This window comes from Rhinolophus sinicus, linkage group LG02, assembly GCF_036562045.2.
Source record: "Rhinolophus sinicus isolate RSC01 linkage group LG02, ASM3656204v1, whole genome shotgun sequence".
NCBI classification, from domain to species: domain Eukaryota; kingdom Metazoa; phylum Chordata; class Mammalia; order Chiroptera; family Rhinolophidae; genus Rhinolophus; species Rhinolophus sinicus.
In genome coordinates this window covers 13342602-13364835 of record NC_133752.1, presented here as the reverse complement: position 1 = coordinate 13364835, position 22234 = coordinate 13342602, and the positions used below count along the sequence as shown (strand labels likewise).

Genomic DNA, 22234 nt, shown 5'->3' with positions numbered 1-22234 from the left:
GAGCTACTGCAGTAATCTGAGGAGAGTGCATAGCATCTGGGACAGGTGGTAGAAATGTAAGTGGTGAGAAACAGCAGATCATAGATATAGAGCTTCCTATATTGTTTGAAGTTTGAATCCTGGAGTTATCATTATTCTTAAGTATAGAATGGAAGGGGAGGAGCTAGCGACTTGCGGTAATTGAGAGTGAAGAAATAAGGTAGTAAGCTGGAGCAGGACGTGGGGTCAAAAGGTCCCTAAATTTTGTTTTATTTTCATATTTATTTTAAAGATAGGAGCATTCACAGTATTCTGTGCGCTGATGGGACCCAACCAGCAGAGAAGGGAAAATTGAGGATGTAGAAGAGACAGGGGTAGATCTCTGGAGTGACATCTCTACATAGGAAGAACTCCTGAGAGCCAGGGCACAGGAGATGGGTGACTTAGACAGGAGGCCACATCACATCTGCAGTAAGGGAAGGAAGACTGTCATACAAGCATAGAGGGACCACTGTGTCCTGAACTTCCCTTATCCCCAAAATCCATATGCTGAAGCCCTACCCCCAAATGTGATGGTATTTGGAAGTGGGGCCTTTGGGAGATACTTAGGTTCAGAAGAGGTCTTGAGGATGGGGCTCTTGTAATGGAATCAGTGCCCTTATAAGAAGAGACATGAGAGAACATGCTGCCCTTCTCTCTCCTCCATGTGAGGACATAGCTACAAGGCAGCTGTTTGCAAGCCAGGAAGAGAGCTTGCTCTCACCAGAACCCAGCCCGCTTTTGCACCCTGATTTTGGACTTTCTAGCCTCCAGACTGTGAAAAATACATTTGTGTTGTTTGAGCCACCCAGTCTATGTAATTTTGTTATGGCAGCTTGAGTACACTAAGACAGAGTACTAGGGGCCAGATGTGACTGCAGGAGCCTGGGGAAGTCATTAGTTATAGTTCTAATTTTAATAAAATCTTCATGATTATTTTATATAGATTGAGTTACTCAGAGTTTGATCAATGGTGTTAGTGTCACTAAGATTCATAATTAAGATCAACCTGCTATGACAAAGTATATTTAAGTCTTGACGGAAGAAAGATTTTTATTGCAGTTGTTCTAACAAAGTACTTTCCTTTAACACAAATTAGTAGTCTTGAGTTTATGGTCTGTAGCCCTTGCAACTATCAAAAGGAGACTTTTCAATATTATAGGAAGGCTTTTTGTCCTTTTAGCAAGTAATTTTTCGTAGATAGAAACATAACTCTATGATGACAAAATATGGAATGAATGTCGCGATATGTTATGATAAGAGGAATATAAATTTATATTAATTAGCTTCTGTGTCAATTAAGAAGAAATAATGGCTAGCTTGGAGCTTGTCTTTTCAAAGCACTGGGGTCAACAGATTGCCTTTCTTTTAAGCTCCTTCGTTAACTGCGTATTAAGACTGATTGTCTCTGAATTTAGGTCTGTTTCTACCCAGGCAGAATTATAAAACACGGGGCTTATACATTTCTGATTTGATTCACCTGAGCGCTCAACAATTTTCTTATTGAACCAGTAAACACACATAGCGTTTTATACTTAGCGTAATAACCCATTGAATCACATTGTTATTCAACCGGTTCTTATACTCCCTTTATAATTATTCCCTTCCCAATGCACACATGCACTCACACCCTCCAAAATAATGGTAAGGTCTTTTACCAAGGTCTCAGGACCTGGTCTGAATCCCCAGGTTGGGACCAGGCTAATTGAGATCATAATCAGGAGAGCTTTGCCAGAACATCAAAGTTAAGGGTGATTTTGCAAGTGACCCAACATAGATGCTTCCCTAATTGGCCTCTCTGCTTTGTCTTGTCTGCCTCCAGTTCTTGTCTGTTTCCACGGTGTGTCAAGAGCACAAAGGGACTTCACCACTACCCTGCGAAACATCCCCATTATCTTTAAATCAATCCCAACTTCCTTGAGTTCTGTATATCCTAGGTGTCAGATGCCCGCCCCCTAGTTCCTGCTTCCTGGAACCTAAAGGATTGGTTCCAACTCATGCACCCTGCCCTGTGAAAAATCTCATGCCCTCTCCAAGGTTTCTGCAAGTTCCAGAGTCACCTCTCACTCCTACACCTTACCCCCACTGAATTACTTTTTACTCTACATTTTGATTCTAACAGGTAATTTTGTCTATCTATCTCTGTCCTGGTATCACAGCAGATATGGAACTTTCATTTCTACAAATACAAAACAAAATACTGAAGTCCATATGTGTCTTTGTGGGTACAGTGATGCTGAATATTTTATGGCAGGCAGATAAAAGGGCATTTCCAACACAGCAAAACAAATTAAAATCCCTATTCTTAGAACTTCTGTGTCTCCCCCTTCATATTTCTATTCCTGCTCTTGTTTTCTCCCTGTTCCTTCTCATTTTTATAATGTCCTCAGACCATAAAATCCTATTCATTTTCAATGCAGAACAGTTAGCTTTCTGTTTCCTTGATTTTACTGCTTGCTACCAGTTTCCTTAAAGTTTTTCCTCCTGATGCAAGATTCAATATATTCCTAAACAAAGCTTGTTTCCTTCCCAACAGGGATCTGGTTCCAAGTGCTAATAAAATAGAGATTTTTTTTCACTTCACCATTCTAAAAATTCTTTCCTCGTCTTGCTTTATATCAACAATGACCTCTTTCCAAACTTCACGTCTTTGTTCCTGCCAGACTTAACTTCTTGGGATCCCAAAATGGCTGAGAGTCCTCTCTTCTGTAGAATTTTGTAGATTGAACCCTCTCCTTGGAATCTCCTTCACCTGTGACCCTTCTCTGTCCACCTGGATAATTCCTACTCATCTTTCTGGTCTCAACTTAGAATTCATCTCCCTGGTTCCTGAAGAATGAGCAGAGTGTGCGGTTGTGGAGTAGCCACTTAGAGCATGTTGAAATATAGGGTCGTCCCAATTACTCAGATGAAATTCTAACTGCTTTTCTTTTCCTTGAAGAACAAGGTTTCAATAACTAATCCCCACCTCCTAGGACAAACTTTGCACATAAGAGTATTTCAGTATATAGTGAAATGCATAAATTCATGAAGGAAGAAAGACACAGAAATTCAGAGTATTCCTAAATTCCTTAGTCTGACACTATAAAAACCTTTCTAATTCCCTGCCAATGTCTTTGATCAAACCAGGTCTTTATTTTTGTAGAATCTTCCCAGCCTTTTACCGCATTTAGAATTTCGAGAACATTTCAAATGTAGGGAGTGAGACATAATCAATTATGATTATAGCTTGCACACTTCTGTAATTCCTCCTAACCAAAGTAGTTTGGTTCACGAAGCTACTGGAAAGATATGTCTAAGCTGACAATTCATCTTTTAATGTGTACTCAAAGCCACTTTAATTCACATCTCCTTTCACTGTATCCAAATGTGACATGTTAGAAGCAGTGCAATTTTCCGTTTAGCAAAGTTTGAGTGTTTATCAAAACAGATAAATCATTCACATTGTCACTCAGAGATAAATAAAATAATTTAGCAAATTGAATTGTACTCTCTTTCTCAGTAGGGATAAATGATTTGTTTGCTGTGATTTTTCACTTTACTTGGCCTTTCTTAATGTTTACTTCAGTTGCTTTTTTTCTTCTGGAGTATCACATTTTGAATTTGGTTCTGTTCTCCTTTAGGGACAATACTTTTGAACTGAAAAAACAACAACAACAACAAAACCAATAATAATGCATCTTGACAGCAGAAGTTTACTATTTATATTTAACTATATTAAAATTAGTAAAATAATTAGCATTTGGTGAAAGTAATTATAAGGCAGAATGATGTAAGCGTGCCTTGATACTAGATAAATCACAACTACCATCATTAAATACATAAAAGTTAGGCAGGTGGGTGAAAAGTGTGACATTAATTTCGACATCCAAATATGGTTTTGGTAACGCCACTAGTCTGTATTTCCAGATTATTAACTCCATTACTTACTTTTCTGTCAACGTCTTAGCAATTGTTGACTCAGGCATACTGTTTTTACTCTCTGAAGGTTATTTTGGGATAGAGTGTTCTTTTATAATAGCAATGTTTAAGAGCACATGGTTTCTTAGCCTAAAGGCAAACAATACAATATAACAAATATAAACTGTGTCATAAATTTAAGTTACTGAGCAAAAAGCAAAAAAGTTAACTCATAAGTCAGCAGTCTCCCAATTTTCATACTACAAAGAGATTAACTGAATAGTTTTTAGTCTATAACTTGGAAGAAAAAATTGCTAACCATTTGTATGGGCATACATTTACTTAAAATGCCAGAATATATGGAACTATTGCTTGATTTTTCTAATCATCTTTTTTTAATGGTCTAACATGTAACCTCAAAAAACATTCCTGCCATAAATCCCTTTTTGAAACAAATGGGGAGTAAATACATCATTAAAAAAACTTTGATTATAAAGTAAGATAAATTCTCTGTCAGAAGCTAAACAATTTTGAGGCAGGCCATAAGCGATAGGTTTACCAGGGGTATCACTGTTCAGTGGCTACATCAATCAGGGGCCAAGTCAGGAGGAAATGGAACATACATGCTTGGTAATTTGAGAAGTTTAATAAAGGGGCTCCTTACAAGGGGTATGGAGAAGCCCTAAGGAGTGGTACTGTCAGGCGAGTAATACTTGGGCTGGCTGGGCAGCCTTGAAATCTGAAAACACCTAGAACCTGGTGGGTGTTAGGGTTGGGGGAGGGGGTATACAGAGGCCCAAAAGATGAACTGTGACCTTCAGTTAAGGACTGCACCCAACTGCAGCCAGGCCTCAGAGAAGGAGCTTAAATACCCCATCTCACTGTCTCCTCCCTCTCAACTCAGCCGAGGGCACCCCAGGAGCTGAACCCAACCAGAAGCCAGAGGGTGCGGGAGCCTTTACCATTCTGGTCTGCCTCCCCAGACAGGGAGCAGAGTGTGCAGAGGGCTGCAGGGAGGGACAGAGATTTACCCCCCAGTATCCAAAAGAAACCATGGAAGGTGTGTTGATAGAGCAAATGGGCAAAAAAATGTTTGTTTACAACACCTTTCATGATACTTATTTATTATTAAATCAACCCCTAGCTTGTTCTGAATATAAACATAGTTTTATATTCTGCTGTGTTTTAAAAGCTCATCTTAGCCTCTGGAAGGAAGAATATTATTTTCACTGCGAATATTTTCTTTTTTTTCCTCAGAGACTTGCCAATGTGTAAACACATACTTCTGATACCGAATTCGCTGAGGGCTCTATCTACGGGTGGTTATTCGGGGCTGCATGACTGTGACATAACGTGACAGGCGGATTCATCCTTCTCCCTTTAGAAGTCCAGAGGGCACTCCTGCCTGCATTGTGTTTGGGCATATGTGGTAGGAATGTAAATATCCTGCTGGTCACTGAGCTCCCCTCTCTGGCTGACAGAATCTTAATTTTTTATATCAGTGTCCCCACACTTAAGGAATTTTCTCTTTCCTGATATCTGAAGCAATTCTTTGAACGATGGACTTTACAAAGTCACAGTATAACTGAGAATGACAGAATTCACAAAATGGATTATATATATTTACTGAACAGTATTATTTAAGCATAAAGATATAAGCAATAAGTTGCAAATGATATGTCAGTGTGTTTTCAATGTGGTCCTGATGCTTTTGCCCAAACCCTTCTAGCTCAGGGTTCAGTGAAATCATCAGTTGGGTGTGGCTTTGGAAGCATACCTTTCCTGGTCCTGTCTGACTCCTCTTCTGTTTGAAATTCATTTGCTTATCTCTGGGTACCAGGCCATTTTCTGTGCTGTGATGGTCCCATCAAGCTCATTGCTTTACCTGAATCAAGCTCAATGGAGTTACTTCAGAGAAAGAAGATCAGTTGATTTTCATCAGAGCCCTTCTCACCTGCATTTTTCATGGCTTTTGCATCCCCTACTGTAGGGACCTCCCCTGTGCCCAGGAAAGGCTGAAGGACTCCACGGTCCTTTGAGAACTTTAGCCCTTCAGACAGTGGATCAGGTCATTTTCCAGGCCGTTGAGCTGGAGCAGTGGTTTTCAAACTCTAAATACATCGGACAGCTGCATCTATTTCATCTGTGGAACTTTTTAAAAGCACAGAAGCCCGGAAGTTTCATTCAGGAGGTTAGACTGCAGTTCAGGAATCCTAGCGTTTAAAATCCCCTAGGTTTGTAAGCTCTCCCTACTTCGGGAAGCTCCGAATAATTTTCTGGACCACGCACTGCATCACTTACTTTCTTCACTGGGAATGGGGAAAGAATCGACAGTGAGCTCTGAGGAAGCACCACTTTTGGGCCCTTATTTGCATGGTCCCTCTGAGTACTCAGAGTTGCAGGAAGTTTAGAGTGGGGAGGGGACCAGGTTACAGTTGGCATCATTTCTACGTAAACATTTCTGGGAAATTGCCATAAGAGATCTCAAAATAAAAGGATATGAAGCTTTAAGACTCAGTTTGTTGTGATTTTCTTGTCTCATTTTGAAGAAATATCTAATTTTGTATTCATAATGTTACCTTTTTTTTTTCCTCCTAAAGATAGCCCTCCAAATAGGAGAAGTGCCAGGCATGCAAAACTGGATCTGTTGCCCTGTTTGGGATACTACGATCAGTATAAGAAGGAATGAGGGTGATTGGCAGCCGCAACGGAAAGAGGGCGTGGCTAGTAGATGCTGAATCCCCATTGGGTGTAGGGAGAGAGGGACATGAAAGGCTCTAAATGGCTCTACATTGTGAAACTTGAGTAATTAGGAAAATGCTGGCATCAAGAATAGACCAAGGAAATATGGTGGAGTGTTGGATTAGAGTGAAATGAGATTGAGATGATCTCCATTTCACATTGGAAAGCTATATGGCAGAATGGAAAAAGCAGTAACCTGAATTTCCAGTTTGTTAAAATCTCAGCTCCAAGATTCCAAAACGGTGTTCCTCAGGAAATTGTGTGATATGTCTGGGTCTTGGTTTTCTTATTTTAAACAGGGACTCCTCTTACCAGGCTCAGGGGTTTGGAGTGAGGAAGAGATGAGAATTTATGGCATTTAGCCCTGTTCTGGACATGTTACGAGATGAATACATATGTGTCCCTGCCCTGTGAGTTTTGGAAATCCCTTAATGAATCCCTGTTAAAGGATACATTTGTAAAGAGGGCAGAACCATGACTCATATGGATATAAAACTTTATAAATATTTACATAAACACATTATAAATGTTACAAGTGTTTATAAATGAGCATATGATATAAACATGTTATTTAATTAATTAATTAATAATGGAGCTAGCAGGATGTTACAACTGGATCAAAAGAGAATTTAAAGTACCACCTATATATGAGCAGAGAAGGAATGCTGAATTGAATTTACAAATAGACACAAAATTGGCTTATTCCTTAGGGTAGCGGGAGATTTTATTTCTGATGTATAAAGTTCATTTGCATGTCTGTGGACAAACATCAGTTGTATTATTCATTACCTATGATTTACAGAGCTGTACAATAGTTCAAGGAAAATGAAAGGCACAGATACTCCATAGAATAAAAACCCTGAAGGTGGACACTTGGTATTTTAGTTTTCTGTTGCTCTAGAACCAACTACCATGGACTTAAGTATCTTAAAATATACATATTTATTAGTTCAAAGATCTATCAGTCAGAAGTCCAGCATGGCTCAGCTGTCTTCTCTGCTTAGGGTTTGATGTGTGTTTCCTGGTCTGGGCTCTTACCCAGAAGCTCTAAGCTTGTTCAAATCCCTGGCAAAATTCAGCTCTATGCTGTTGTATGTTATAGGTCCTGTTACTTTTGTAGCTATTGGCCAAGGATCACTCTCTGGTCTTAGATTCCACCCATTTCTTTTCATGGGACTCTCCCCGTCTTCCACCAGCAAGAGCCTTTTGCTGCCCCTGCTTTGAAATTTTCTGCCTCCTTCATCTGCCACCAATCGGAGAAAGTTCTGTGCTTTTAAGATCTTGTGTGTGATTAAATCAGGTCTATGTGGATAATCTCTATATTTTAAGGTCAATGGATTTAGAATTTTAATTACATCTGCAAACTCTCTTCATAACAATTCCTTAATCACTGTTCGATTGAATAACCAGGAAACCAGAATCTTGGGGAAATGATCTTTAGGATTCTTCCTGCTACTCAGTAATTTTTTTGGTCCATTTCAATGTCTTCCATAGTAAGAACATACAAGTGCTTTCTTCTCATTCACAGTTTTAGTCTCCCTTTATAGCAGCAATTTTTAATACCCAAACTTTTATAGGTCATCCGTAACATTCACAGTGTAATCCTTTAATCCTCACATCATTACATGGCGTTAGGATTATTATCACTTTCTAAACAACGTGTGACACATTTCTCAAGCGTCCACATGTCCCATTTGTGGCATAGCTACTCAGAAAGCATGGCAAAAGAAAGGGATGCTGGAGAGAAAGCAAAGCTCAGAGATGTACAAGAAGGGAGTCTAGCACCGCTGACCTGGGACCTTTACAATGCATACATACAGCTAGCATAGCTAGGAGTCAGCAGGGCCCAACATGGGTTGAAAATGGCATTTCTAAAGCAGTAAGGAGAAGATGATTGGAGATAAGTTTACTATGGAATCTCCAACCTGGAGTAGCTAAAGCCAAAGAACCACTCTAAGCCAGGAATATAAAAGTCTTAGAATTTCTGTATGTAACTAACCGCTCCCATGTTGTAATACTCATTACTAATTGCCCCTAATGCTGTCCAATTCATCACCCCTCTCTTGATTTTCATGTGATCCAAACTTCTTTTCATTGAAGATCAACACTGTTCCCTGAGGAAATAATATAGAAACTCATTTAGTCTCCAGCAGGTGTTTGTCCTATCAAAGCAGGTTCCGTGATATTGATCCATCAGCCCTTGGCCTGTGGTAAAGCAGCCAGCTCTAAGTAAGAGGTTACTTGTTCAGGGTCATGCTTTAACTTAAAAACTCATTCTTTGCATTTTGTACTCTACTATGTTTAATCTAAAAAATGATGTTTAACATTCCTGGTAATTCAGTAAAGTTGATTTTTCAGGAAATATTATTTTTGTGATTTTAACTTGGTGAAATTTCAAAAGACACAAAGCTCCGTATGAGAAGAAGCATGGGGGTCAGAAAGTGGATGGACTCTGGAGGAAGACAGGTGGTTCAACTAATTCAGATGAGTGAACCTTGCTACACTTCTGTTTTTTTCACTCTAAAAATAGTGTCAGCGGTTGGGTCCCTGGGAAATAGGCCCTGAGAGGTGTTTAGTGCACAGCATACTGACGTGGGATATTTCTGTGAGTGCCGAGATCGTGGTCTCACGAAACCGAAGAATGGAAGCACGGACCAGGGAGAGGTGAGGAGTTGCAAAAGAGGATAGTTTATTAAAAGCAAAGAGTTGCAGCTCTCGATCGAGAGGGGGTCCCAACTAGGGTGCCCAGTACCTAAGGCAACGGCTTATTCTTATATCTTCCCTTGCCTGCTTGAAGAAGGGAGCTGATGCCTTCTAATGGAATTTGTCTATCAGGTTTGCTCTGTTTGCCCATCCTGAAGGGATTAATGAAATAACCCATTCCTATCTATCAGCTCTGCTTTCTTTGTCTGGCCAAAAGGGATTTACAAGATAACTTATTAACCTCAGGGCGCCCTTACATTTTGTGTTGCAGTGAATGAACTACCTCAGAACCTGGAGTTTCAGGATATGGCTGCCTTTTGTTTACTCCACCAGGGACCTTACTGTCTACCTAACAATATGCTGACTAGCCTGTTTCAATATTGGTGATGGGATGCTCTGGGATCAACATGCATGGAAGGGGGGGAGGAGAGTGAGATGGGCAGAAGAAGATGCTAAGGCATGATGCTTTCTCAATGGAAGCTTCAGGTTATCCATAGGGAGTGCTGAAACCAGAACGTCTGTCAGACTTGGCCCAAGTTGGGGCAAGATGGAAAGCTAGTACATCATTGGATGTGGGGCACACTCAGAAGGGCACGCTCATGGGGAAGGTGTCTGTCTGCCGCCAAGGTCATCCCTAAAGTTGCTGGCAGCTGAGGGTGATCAGCTGATCGTCCTCCCAGCAGCAGAGTCAGAAGTCCTTCACTGAAGGGGCATCTGGACAGTGCATCCTGATTCAGTTTTTCTCATGACAATTTTACCTAGCGAGTACTCAAAAAAAAAGGTAGGTTTTCTTCTCATCTTACCTAAAATACTTTTGACTGCTACAATGATACTGAAAGTGTAGATTACTTTTGTTTTGCTTTCTTGTATATTTGTTCTTATGTTCCTTTCTTTTTATGTTCTTCTCTTCAGAGCACAAAGCAAGTAATTGACATAAGTAATGAGTTTGTTATGGACTGAACTGTGCCCCCCTCAAAATTCATAAGTTGAATCACTAACCCCCAGTAACACAGAATGTGATTGTATTTGGACATAAGATCTTTAAAGAGCCGATTAAGTTAACACGAAGCTGTTAGGGTAGGTCCTAATCCAATCCAGCTGGTGTCCTTATAAGAACAGGATATTCAAACACAAAAATAGACCAGGGATGGGCACCCACAGAGGAAAGAATACATGAGGTGGCCATCGGCAAGCCGAGGAGAGATGCCTCTGAAGAAATGAAACTCGCTGATACCTTGATCTTAGACACCTGTACTTCAGAAGTGTAATAAAATAAATTTCCCTTGTTTAAGCCTTAACAAACTAATACAGAGTTTATGCCAGCTCGTGATTCAGTTTTCAGTTTCCTAATTTTTGCTCCAGAGATAACCCATAAGGAAATCAAAATCTTGGTGTGAGGTGGATACACTATTTGAAGCAAAATCTAAGACAAATACAAAATGCAAACCTGAGTCAAAAAATACCCAGTTAGTGTTTGGAGAGATTATATTATTATATTAGTAGCCGATGGCTCCTGTAACAGAATGCCACACACTTAATGGCTTAAAACAATAGGACTTTATTATCTCACAGTTCTGAAGGTTAGAAGTCCAAAATGAGTTTCCCTAGGCTACAATCAAGGTGTTGGTGAGGCTGCATTCCTTTCTGGAGGCTTCACAAGATAATCTGTTGTGTGTGTGTGTTTCTGTCGTTATTGTTGTTGTTTGCCTTCCCATATTCTAGAGGCAACCCTACTGGTTTTTGTCCCTTTCTCCCTTCAAAATCAGCAATGGTAGGTCAAGTCTTTCTCATACTGCCTCACTCTGACACTCTCCTGCCTCCCTGTTTCATTTATAACCTTTATGAATTTGTTGGACTCACCCAGATAACCCATCTCAAGATTCTTAACTTAATCACACGTGCATCCACGTCCCTTTTGCCATGGAAGGTAACGTAGTAGTCACAGGTCCTGGGAATTAGGGCTTGGACATCTTTAGGAGGCGTATGTTCTGCCGACCACAGGGATATAAAACAATTGTGAGAGAACAAGAAAGATGTGCTTTACCTCTGCCCAGGGAAGTGCTGGGAAAGGGTTCAGAATTCACACTTAGTAAGTAATTCCCAGGGTGAATAAAAATGAGGGCAGACTCTGTAGACAGAAAGACCACAGCATGGAAAAGCATATTTAGGTTCAGAGAAATACAGGAATATAAGTTTTGTCATTCAAAGCAAGCTATAAATACAATAATAAAAAAATAAGAGGAGAGGTTCTGACAAATAGGACATTTGAACTGTGTTTCAAGAAAGTAAGAATAATTAAATAATTTGAATGGGATCTGTAGGAAGCATGGGTGAGACGAAATTAGAACCATAAAAAGAGAAACAAGTGGTGAAAATAGCACCAGCAAAGTCATGGAAATGGTGATGACTGACATTCATTTTCACTCCTAGGTAATAGAAGGAATATATTGGGGAATATAGTCATCAAAAGTTTCTGTGAGACTCAAAGCTGAGTCTCCAAAATTAAAAAAAAAAAAAAAGTAGGGTAGAGGAAGAACACTCATTTGGGGAATATAAACTTTTCACTCATTAAACATTATATCTGAACATGCTCATCCTAACATCCAGTTTTCCATTACTATGGAAATGAGATAGAAAATTATAGGCAGTCAGGAAAATGGCCACAGTGGAGGGAAATTAAGGCGATGACCATAACAAAGCCAGAGGAAGTAACTTTAATGGCTGAATAATAAATTCGGGATGCTGGACACAGGAGTAATCCGCTCAAGTGTAGGAGGAAGGACATGGGCTTGTAACAAAGCCAATCAGCTTGCCGAGCCCACCAAGATTGACTGCCCAGGTACAGGAAAGGAACCAATCAGCTTGCCGAGCCCACCAAGATTGACTGCCCAGGTAGAAAACCAATTAGCTTTGACTCAGAACTATTAGAGTTCCCAGCACAGCTCAGCCCACCAGGCATTTCGCTTGAATCCCCCATCTCCACAGATTTCCGGAGAGAGCTGTTTTTCTCCTGCACTTTTTGTCTTACACCTTTGCAATAAAAAACGCTTCTTCTTAAACCTTGCTTGCCTCTCAGGATTCTGTTTCCATTCTTTGGTCACAGCAGGATCCCATTCCCGGAAAAATACATCAAGATCCTAATTCACAAAGTTTTTCTATTACTAAGTTTTCCACTACTTTTTCCATTACTGTGTCAATAAAGTAACCAAATTCTCCTTTATCAAGTTCTTATGTGCTAACGTAGTAGTAAGTGCTGAGTCAGGAACTGTTTTATACCTAATGCTCAGATGAAGAACAGAGGCTTGGACAAATTAAAACATTACTTTAAATCACACAGAGGCAGATCTAAGACAGTTCTCTGAAAAACAATGTTCTAATAAGGTTAAAGGAAGCTAAAATAGTTTGCCAATTTATCAAAGGGTGGAATCAAAAGAAGCCTGCTTTCTTTGTCCTGTAGGTATATATAGCATCTTCAAATTTTAAAAGTAATACATTAAAAAGGGGGAAAAAAATGGAGAAGTGGGGAGGAAAAGAATTCTTTCTGGCTGTCCTGATGAGAAAGGCTTGAAGAATCAACCGGAGAGAGTTGAGATGCTCTCAGGCATTGGATTATTTATCACCTCTCAGAATGCCACTTCCTACCTCTTCTCCATGAAGAAAGCAGTGACTTGCATTGCGAGGGACAGCTCCTCTCGCGCTCCTGAGAATGGTCAGGTACTGGCATTCCGAAGGGACCCTGAGGTCAGTCTGCACTACTTGAAAACTAACCATGAGAGGTTATCCTTTATCATCTTCTACCCTGATCCTTCTGGTTGACATATTTCACCAAGATGGCAGGACATACAAAGGGGACATTAACCCATTGTACGCATAGTTCAGTAGGGTCAATCAAATGATGGAACAGAGGAGTCCGTTTTGAGAAGGGGCTAGAAGTTCACAGGTAGCAGGCTAAGGAAGGAGGTCCGGGGAGAGCATGGACCTCGCTGAGGTTGTATGAGATCAACACTATGAAGGTGGGAGAGGTCTGGTTGGAGGAGGAAAGGAGTCCCAAACCAATGGAGAAGCTTTTCAAGGAGAAGGGACAGTGGCCATTACAGACACGTTTTGCCAAATTAATTGTTTGACCTGAACCCTTGAGGTATCAGGACTCAGGGATATGACTGAACCCCATTTTCTCTACAAAATTTATCTTGCTGGGACTGTCCAGCAGTGGGACTGAACTTGATTAGTTGGTTCGGATAGGAAGATGACTTGCTAGCATGTCTCTTAGATATATAGGTCTCTGAACTTAGAGATATAGGTCTCTGAATAATAATTCCCGAGAGAATTATTATCAAGCTAGTCTTCCATGATAGTCTCTGGAAGAGGAATGGAAGAGAGGAGAGGAGCCATCAGGAACGTTCTGCTTAGGACCCATCTCTAGCAATCAGATAGCTTCCTCAGAATTTAGCACAATGTATCTTCTAGTTTACAAACCCAGTGACAATTTAATCCCTATTTACTGAACTAATAAACATAAAAAAACAGTCAGATCACATTTCAGTGTGGTAATATTTGAAAAGAAGAATGCTTTGCTTTGTCGGCTCTTTGTACTTTGCTGCTGCCATTGTTCCTTCTAAGAATTATCCTTTGCTGCTCCTCTCAGAAGATTGCTAACTTCCTCTAGTGGTTGCTTGATCTTCAGGCAAGTCCTTAGGTGAGGAACAGAAGATCAGGAAACAAAGCACTTTGGATCATAAGCCGTTAAACAGTTCTAAATAAAATTAAAATTCAGAGATATGTTAGCACCTTAGGGCAAGGCAAGCATTCAGAAACGTTTTTGAGGCTCAGAAAATGTAAGACATTACTTTAAATTACACAGTTAGTGTCAGTGCTAAGCCTGTGCTCTAAAAACAACTTTCTCCAGTATCTACAGAGTGTATATTAAACCTGAGATAAAATAGCTTTGTTTTGGAAAATATAATAAAGTCTGCTACTTACTCGTGGATTGGATGATAATATTAATGGAAACAGTTAAGATTTACCGACCATTTAGTTTGCAACAAGGACTGTTAAGCACCCACTATGAAACATTTTAATTAGTATGTATAACGATGATATGATGGGGTATTTTTGTTTCCCCTGTATATATATAAAAAAACAAACAAACAAACAAAAAACGGACAATGAATCTTAAAGATACTCAGTAACCATCCCAAGGTAATGTGGCCAATAGGTGACAGAGCCCTGGGAACATGTTGTGTTAGGCTTTTGAGCCCAATTTTTCCTCACTGTGCTGTTCTTGTACTACTCTTAGTATGCAAATATTCTGAATAAGCAAAAGCTAACACTGGCACAGTTTTAGCAGTCAGTTTTCAATAAAAATAAAATCACACAGATCTACATGGTTAAATTTAACCTTTCCTTTAGGATTCAGAAAACATTTTAGGATTTTGCGGTGTGTCAGGGTAATGATCCCCAATAAGACTTGTCAGTTTTCCCACAAACATGTAAACATGATGGCTGATGGGAAGTTCTGCACTAAAACATGGTGACTAATTTAATGCTTGCTGGAAGGTATGACACAGCTCATCTGCTCTATTAATGAAAGGTCTACAGATGGGGGATCGATTGGTAAAATTAGCTAGTCATGGAAGGATGAACATTGCATGCTTTCACTTACATGGGGCATCTAAGTCTGACTCATGGAAACAAGGAGGAACTGTGGTTGCTACAAACAGAGGGAGGGGACGTGGAGAGCTGCTGATCCATAGGGATCAAGTTTCAATTACACAAGATGAATGCATTCTAGAGGTCCATCCTACAATACCGTGCCTATAGTTAATGGTACTTTATTGTGCACTGAAAATTTGTCAAGAGGGTAGATCTCATGTTAAGTGTTCTTACCACAGTGAAAAAAAAAACAGTGGTGACAACTTATGTGTCTTCACTTTCGTGGTCCAGTAGATCCTCATTAGAATCCGTTTTTCTGCATAAGAATATCTATTGTAGCCTATGAAGTCATTTTAACAATGGCAATTATCTAGCACCATCCTCTGTCATTTAGAAAGCACTGTATCTTCCTTCCCCCATTGACCCACTCTACATCCCTGCTAATCTTAATTGAAGAGAATATGCTTTTGACCAGCAGAGAGCAGCAATGATATACTTTATAAGAGCAAGTCTGGTGAACTTGACCATCTTTTCTAAAATGTCCACTTTGTGAGATCAGCACAGATCCTGTCTTGAGTGATCCGAGTCTTTGAATAATTCATTGTAGAAAGATCCTGAGATTCCCTGAAATCAGCCTGTGAGGCTATAGCTGCTCGCCTGGGCCTCATCCCATTTTATACCCTACTGGTGCCACAGGTAGTGTTGGCCGCTGGTTGCAGCTTTGCCTCTTGGGGCTGTCAGCAGGGGCCAGATGTCTGGGTCAAGAGGTGTCAGTCCATCATGGTGGTTTCTGCCCTCATTGTCCAGGTGTGTTCAAAGCTGGAGGTTATGGCGCTTCATGGAGCTTATATGGTATCCTATGTTGACCATATGGCCTTCTAACGTAAAGGGCTGTTAAGAATCTTGAGGATAGTGGAAGAGATCACATTAATAGAGGAGTAGATGGGGACACAGCCTTGAAGGATACTTTATTTTCAGAAAACAGGAATAGAAGAGATGGAATAGGAACTGAGAAAAAAGACCGAAAGGGAAGAATCTGTGAGTAGAAGCCAAGAGAAGAGATAATTTTAAAAATAAGATGTCCAATTTTTAAATCCCCTTTGTTATAGTGAAAGTGAACTTGGAAAACTTATTCACTTTGGAAATAGGTGGTTTGGGGGCACTTCAGAACAACTTTGGTTGCAATTTGAAGACGCAAGTTAAATTGCATGAAGTTGGAGGAAAGTAGTTATGAAAGAATTGTACAGAAGAAAATGGATGTCAAAGCAACTTGAAAAAGAGGAAAGGCATTTTTCCTCCAATACAGGAGGGAAGTAGAAAGGTATGAATAATGACAAAGAGATTTTGAGGTGGAAAATAAATTAATGACCTCAATCTGCTCAATAAAGCAAGAGCCCTTGACTTACTGGTATATGTGCATTTGTTTCTTTGGGAGTTCATGGCTTGAGAACAGAAAATAGAAAATGAAATACAATTTAATAAAAAGAATATTGAAAAATCCCGTGAGTTTAGCTGAGGTCATACAACCTGAGATTGTATGGTAGAAACAGAAAAAAGATTGTAGTAATACAAGGTCTGACAATTAAGTTCGAGAACTTGCCACTGTGAGCTTACATTGGCAGCACTGTACAAACAGCTGGGTAAGGTTTCATAACCTTGGTATATCAGTGTCTCACAGCTGTGTTCATGTCAATGTGTGGTGGTGTTTTGCTCAGTGGCATTCATTATTGTTGTTGCATGTTTTTGTGTGCCCTCATGAGAATGTCTGAGCTGGAATTAGAGCAATGAACAAACATTAAATTTCTTGTTAAATTTGGCAAGAGCAGAAGTGAAATCAGGAACATGTTAGTCTAAGTTTATGGGGATAATGCCATGAAGACTACACAGTGTACAAATGGATTAAACATTTTTTCTGAGGGGAGAGAACGCATCACTGATGAAGAAAGCTCACGATGGCCAGTACCGAGCAGACTGATGAAAACATTGCAAAAATTCGTTGAATTGTGCATCAAAATCATAGGCTGACTGTGAGAAGCAAAGCAGACCAAGTAAACATCGGTAGAGTAACAGCGAGGAACATCTTTGCTGAAAATCTTGGCATGAGAAAGGTGTGTACAAACATGGTCCCGAAGGAGCTCACCAATGAACAAAAGCAAAGGAGAGTCGAAGTTTGCCAAGACCTTTTGGAGAGGCAAGACGATGTTGTAGGCCGTGTTATCATGGGTGATAAAACATGGATGTACCAATACGACCCAGAAACAAAGTGTCAAAGTGCACAGTGGAAGTCAGCCAATTCTCCACAACCAAAAAAGTTCCTTCAGTCCAAATCAAGAGTCAAAACAATGTTGTTAACTTTTTTTGATATCAGAGGGGTTATTCATTATGAATTTGTACCAACTGGGCAAACAGTTAACCAACTTTACTATTTGGAAGTGCCAAAAAGGCTATGCGAGAAAGTTAGACAAAAACGACCTGAACTTTTCACCAACAATTCATGGCTATTGCATCACAACAATGTACCAGCTCAAACAGTGATGGAGTTTTTAGCCAGTAAACAAATAACTGTATTGGAACACCTCCCTACTCACCTGATCTGGCCCCCAATGACTTCTTTCTTTACCTGAAGATAAAGGAAATATTGAAAGGAAGACATTTTGATGACATTCAGGACATCTAGGGTAATATGACAACAACGCTGATGGCCATTCAGAAAAAGAGTTCCAAAATTGCTTTGAAGGGTGGACTAGGTGTTGGCATAGGTGCATAGCTTCCCAAGGGGAGTACTTTGAAGTTGATCGTAGTGATATTCAGCAATGAGGTAGGGAGCACTTTTTCTAGGATGAGTTCATGAACATATATGCCAGACTTCGTATTAATTATCTGAGACTGCCAGTATTCAAGAAGATAATAAATGTTAAAATTTACTGAGTGGCATTGATTAGGATGGTGGAAGATGGAGGGCTTTGATGAATCCAGGAAGAAGATGGTTGCATTGCATAATCTTGGAGTCCAGGCAAAATAGAAGACAAGGAAAGGTCAGGCACTGCAATGAATGGACTGGGAAGTAGCAATTTGCAAAAATGAGAGTACCATAGGGCTTCATACGAATATGGAACGCAGAAGGACTGAAGACATCCTCCTCGTTTTCCAGTTGCCTCACTAATCTGCCTTGATTCTTTTTAGTTGTTGGCACATAGAACATAATCAATACATATTTGCTAAATAAATTAATAATTATTGTGAAACCTAGGCCATTTTCAAATGAAAGCATTAAAATTGAATATGCCAGGGGACAAAAGCCCCTTTTGTTGTAAATAGGAAAAATCTAAAGATATTTAAACTAAGAATGACATTTAAAATATTTTAATTCCCACTCCCAGCCATCAACCAAGGAGAGAAGTCTTAGAATCCTGCAATAATCGCCGGTGAGGCAATCAATGATTTACTTTCCCTAGGAAAAGATTATTTTTTACAGTTTCAAAAACTCAAAACCATTTTCTGAATTAGGAAATCAATACTGATCAACTACCATCTGCAAAGTAGATTCTTTCAAATTATAACTAAGTATTCCTGAGGTTTAGATAGAAATTATGTGATAGAAAGTTATATTGCTCATACCAAAATATTTTTAGCGTTTTTATTAATTCATAATGTAGATACAGAAAAGTGCACATATCATAAGTTTCCATCTTGATGAATTTTTACAAGCCAGACACATTTGTGCAACCGCTGATCAGATCAAGAACATGCCAACATTCCAGAAACTTCCCTCATGCCCCTCCCAGTCCCTACTCCCTCCCTCCATATTTACCACTGTCCTGATTTCTAACAACAGAGATCATTATCAGGTGTTGGTTCTCTATGTAAACGTACAACATAGAGTATGCACTCTTTTGTGGTTGGCTTCATTTGCTCAGGATTATCTTTACCACATTCACCCACACTGTTGCATGGTGTTTGGTTGGTGGATATTTTGTTTTTTTATGATGTGTAGCTATTAAAATAATGTTCTGATGTGAACAACGTGCTACATACCTTTTGGTGAACATGTGTATGCATTTGTGTTGGATACATAAACGGGGGGTGAAATAACTGAGTATAACATAGGCGTATGTTCAGCTTTATATATTCTAGTAATTTAGAGCTACTTATAGTCAATATAACATCAGAGCTATACTACAAACCTGGAAATAGCAGAACCAGGACAAGAAAGCAGAGCTATTAACCCACTCTAATAATCCTTTTATCACCCATTCTTCTCTTTCATTCTTTAATATATTTTTATGTAGCTCTTACATGGACGATCCGAAACGCGGTGGATACAAACAATAAACAGCTTTCCCCTCAGGTCTCCACTTCCAAGGAACTTACAGTAGTGTGGAATCTATTGAAGATCAGCATGGACCACAGAGAAATGCTTTTAATACAAGGGAGGAGGGCTGACATTACCCGGGGGAGAAGCTTTTTGGAAATGGGGTTTTTGAATTTCATTTTGAAGAATGGCTAGGAATTACACAGATGATAAAGGAAGTGAAAGAAATTTGAGCTTGTGCGATGTTTCACAGGCAGAAAATCTTAGTGCAGTGAATTTTCAGACCCAGCTACATATAATAGCATCTGGAAAATTTTTAGAAATATGATGCCTGGTATCTATCACAGAACAATGAATTATGACCAAGTAAAGCAGGGAGAGCCTGGATATCTGTAATTTTTACAATCTTGTCAGACAATTCTCAGGTAAGGTCATGACTGAGAGCCACTGGTTTAGTGAATTTAAAAAACACGCAAGTTGTTCAGTATGGTTTATGCATAGGATAGGATGGACGGAATAGTAATAAAATGTATGTGTGTGTGTGTGTGTGTGTGTGTATCCTGGAATGGAAGGTCAACAGGCAGACCACCCCAGGCTTCCACCTTGTTCAAAATATTTTATGGGGGAGGGCTGGTGGGAATCACAACAGCACTTTATATAATACTGCTAACACAGTGTAATGAATAGGTAAGGAGTGGTGTTTAAGGCGTCTCACAGTCAGTGATGTATAAAACATCGTTCACAATCACACTGGTTGAATTAGCATTTCTGCTTCAACACCTGTTACATTATCTCACATTTTTCTGACATATTTGTCCCAAGAACATCAATTTATACAAAACAAACATGTTTGAAATAGCAAACTTAAAGAATCTGCCCCTAAGTAGTTTACATTTATAATGACCCCAGGTCTGTGTCTCTATACTGTGAGGTGGAAAGACTTTGGTGAATTCACTGCTATTTCCAAAGTCAGTGACAGTCTGTTATTTCCCTAATTCAAATGTGTGGACTTTGGATGCCAGCCACTGCTGTGAGGAAAGCCAGAGTGAAATACGTGAGTTCATACCTGAATTGTACCCCATGCACGAGAAGCAGTGGAGTGTGGAGAAAGATCATGGTTTCTGTGGGCCGAAGCCCTGTTTCCTGAAACCCCAGTCTGATCAATTCCCAGTGGGGTAATCCTGGAGACAGCCCTCTGTCCTTCTGAACCAGTTTTCGCAACTATGAAATGAGAGGGTAACACATGTTTTATTGAGTGTGAACTCTGTCCCAAGTTTTACAGGTATGCTTTTAACAAGTACAACCTTAGCTGATTCCCTAATGACCGAATTACTCTGAAGTCTTTAGCATTAATAGCCTCAGTTTGCATATCCAGAAAAGGAAGTTTAGAAAGCAAGTGAGTCTCTAAACCCTGATCTTTTACTTACCAACCAGCATTCACGTCTTAACACAAAACCTATCAAGAAATAGCATATTCTCTGTTTCTGGGGAAGCAATCAGATATGTAAAAAAGAGCATGGTCATAATGCCCCTTATTAATCATAATATAAACATTAATCATAATATAAAGATGGGCTACACTGGTTTGAGCATGTTGCGAGTGAGAATCTTTTCTCCCAGAAAAATGCAAGTAATTCTGCCCTCTACTTTATGCAAAGTATTTATTGAGCACCTACTATACTCCGGGTCCTCTTCCAGGCACTGTGTATGAGAAGGGGTTGGCAGATCTCACATTCGGTACACTTTCGTCGCTTATGGAGGCAGAACGTTTCAGGGAGTAGAAGTCTCATCTTCCATCCATGTAGCCTCCTATATGACTAAGTAGAGAGAAAAAACAACAACAAAAACCTGCTATAAAGTGCTCTTTTATGTTGAATGGTATTTGTATATTTAAACAAACTGTTAACAGAAATATAACTCCTGTCATGTTTGAAGTGCCATCTGCTTCAAAAGTGAATACTCCTTTGATTTTTGCTTTGATGAAGTTTTTCCATCAGGAGTAAAATGATCTTGAAAGCCATGGGTTTCTGTTCTCTTCAGTCCTGTGAGCGTCTCTAAGCTTGGGTTATTTCCCCTATGACGTTACTCCTTTATCTCCATGAAAGCTGTTTGTTCCTTCCCATGTTTTTATGTTGTTCTACCTTCTCCTTGCCTCTCTTTGTAGTATAGATGATAGAACAAGCCAGTATGATTTATTCTAATCCCCTGGCTTATTGAATCAAGCACTTGAAGGTCAGTGTTAAACAGAAACAGACCAGGAGTTCTTTTAATAATTGTAGATGGTTATGCAAGCCTAATGTGATGGGAGCCAAAGGAATAGAGATTTCTGTTTTAGGATAGCTTCAATGCATACTTTTATAAACATAGACTGAGACAGATAATGAATTTCTTGGCCCTAAAGCCTGGATTGATTTTTATATACTTTTGTCAAGCTTTGATTGTGAAAGGTAGCATGTTTAACAAAAAGTGAGTGAGCAAGGAGAGGCTACAAAAACAGAAAGGAGAAGTATGACATCTAAATGGGGATAAAGCAAAAAGAGAATGCCACTGATTTAGTCATTCCAGAGTGTGATTTGCTAGCCAAGATCCCTCTACCTGGACATGTTGGAAAGTTTCTGATATTCAGCATCTTCACTTGTTCATTTTGTGTATTCAACAAACATATGTTGAACAGCTACTGTGTCCTGAGTGATGTTTTAAGTTTTGGGGGTACCATGGTGAACAGGCCAGACAAAGTCATGTCACCATGTTTATATTCTACTGGTCATCTGGGGGTAGGGAAGGTAGGAGAGGGATGGAAGGTAGGAGAGGCACACGGACTGATCCCTTTCAGAAACACATTTATTCCTCATCACTATATTGGAAGCACCACGGAGGCAGAAAGGATTTTGCTAGCTTCTCTTTCTT

The 22234-nt window shown here is 39.6% G+C and overlaps 1 protein-coding gene across 4 annotated transcripts in view; it reads left to right on the top strand.

The window, feature by feature from the left end:
- Positions 1-22234, top strand: part of KCNIP4 (potassium voltage-gated channel interacting protein 4) — a 1022425-nt gene that overhangs the window by 683802 nt on the left and 316389 nt on the right. The gene's annotated exons all lie outside the window — the stretch shown is intronic.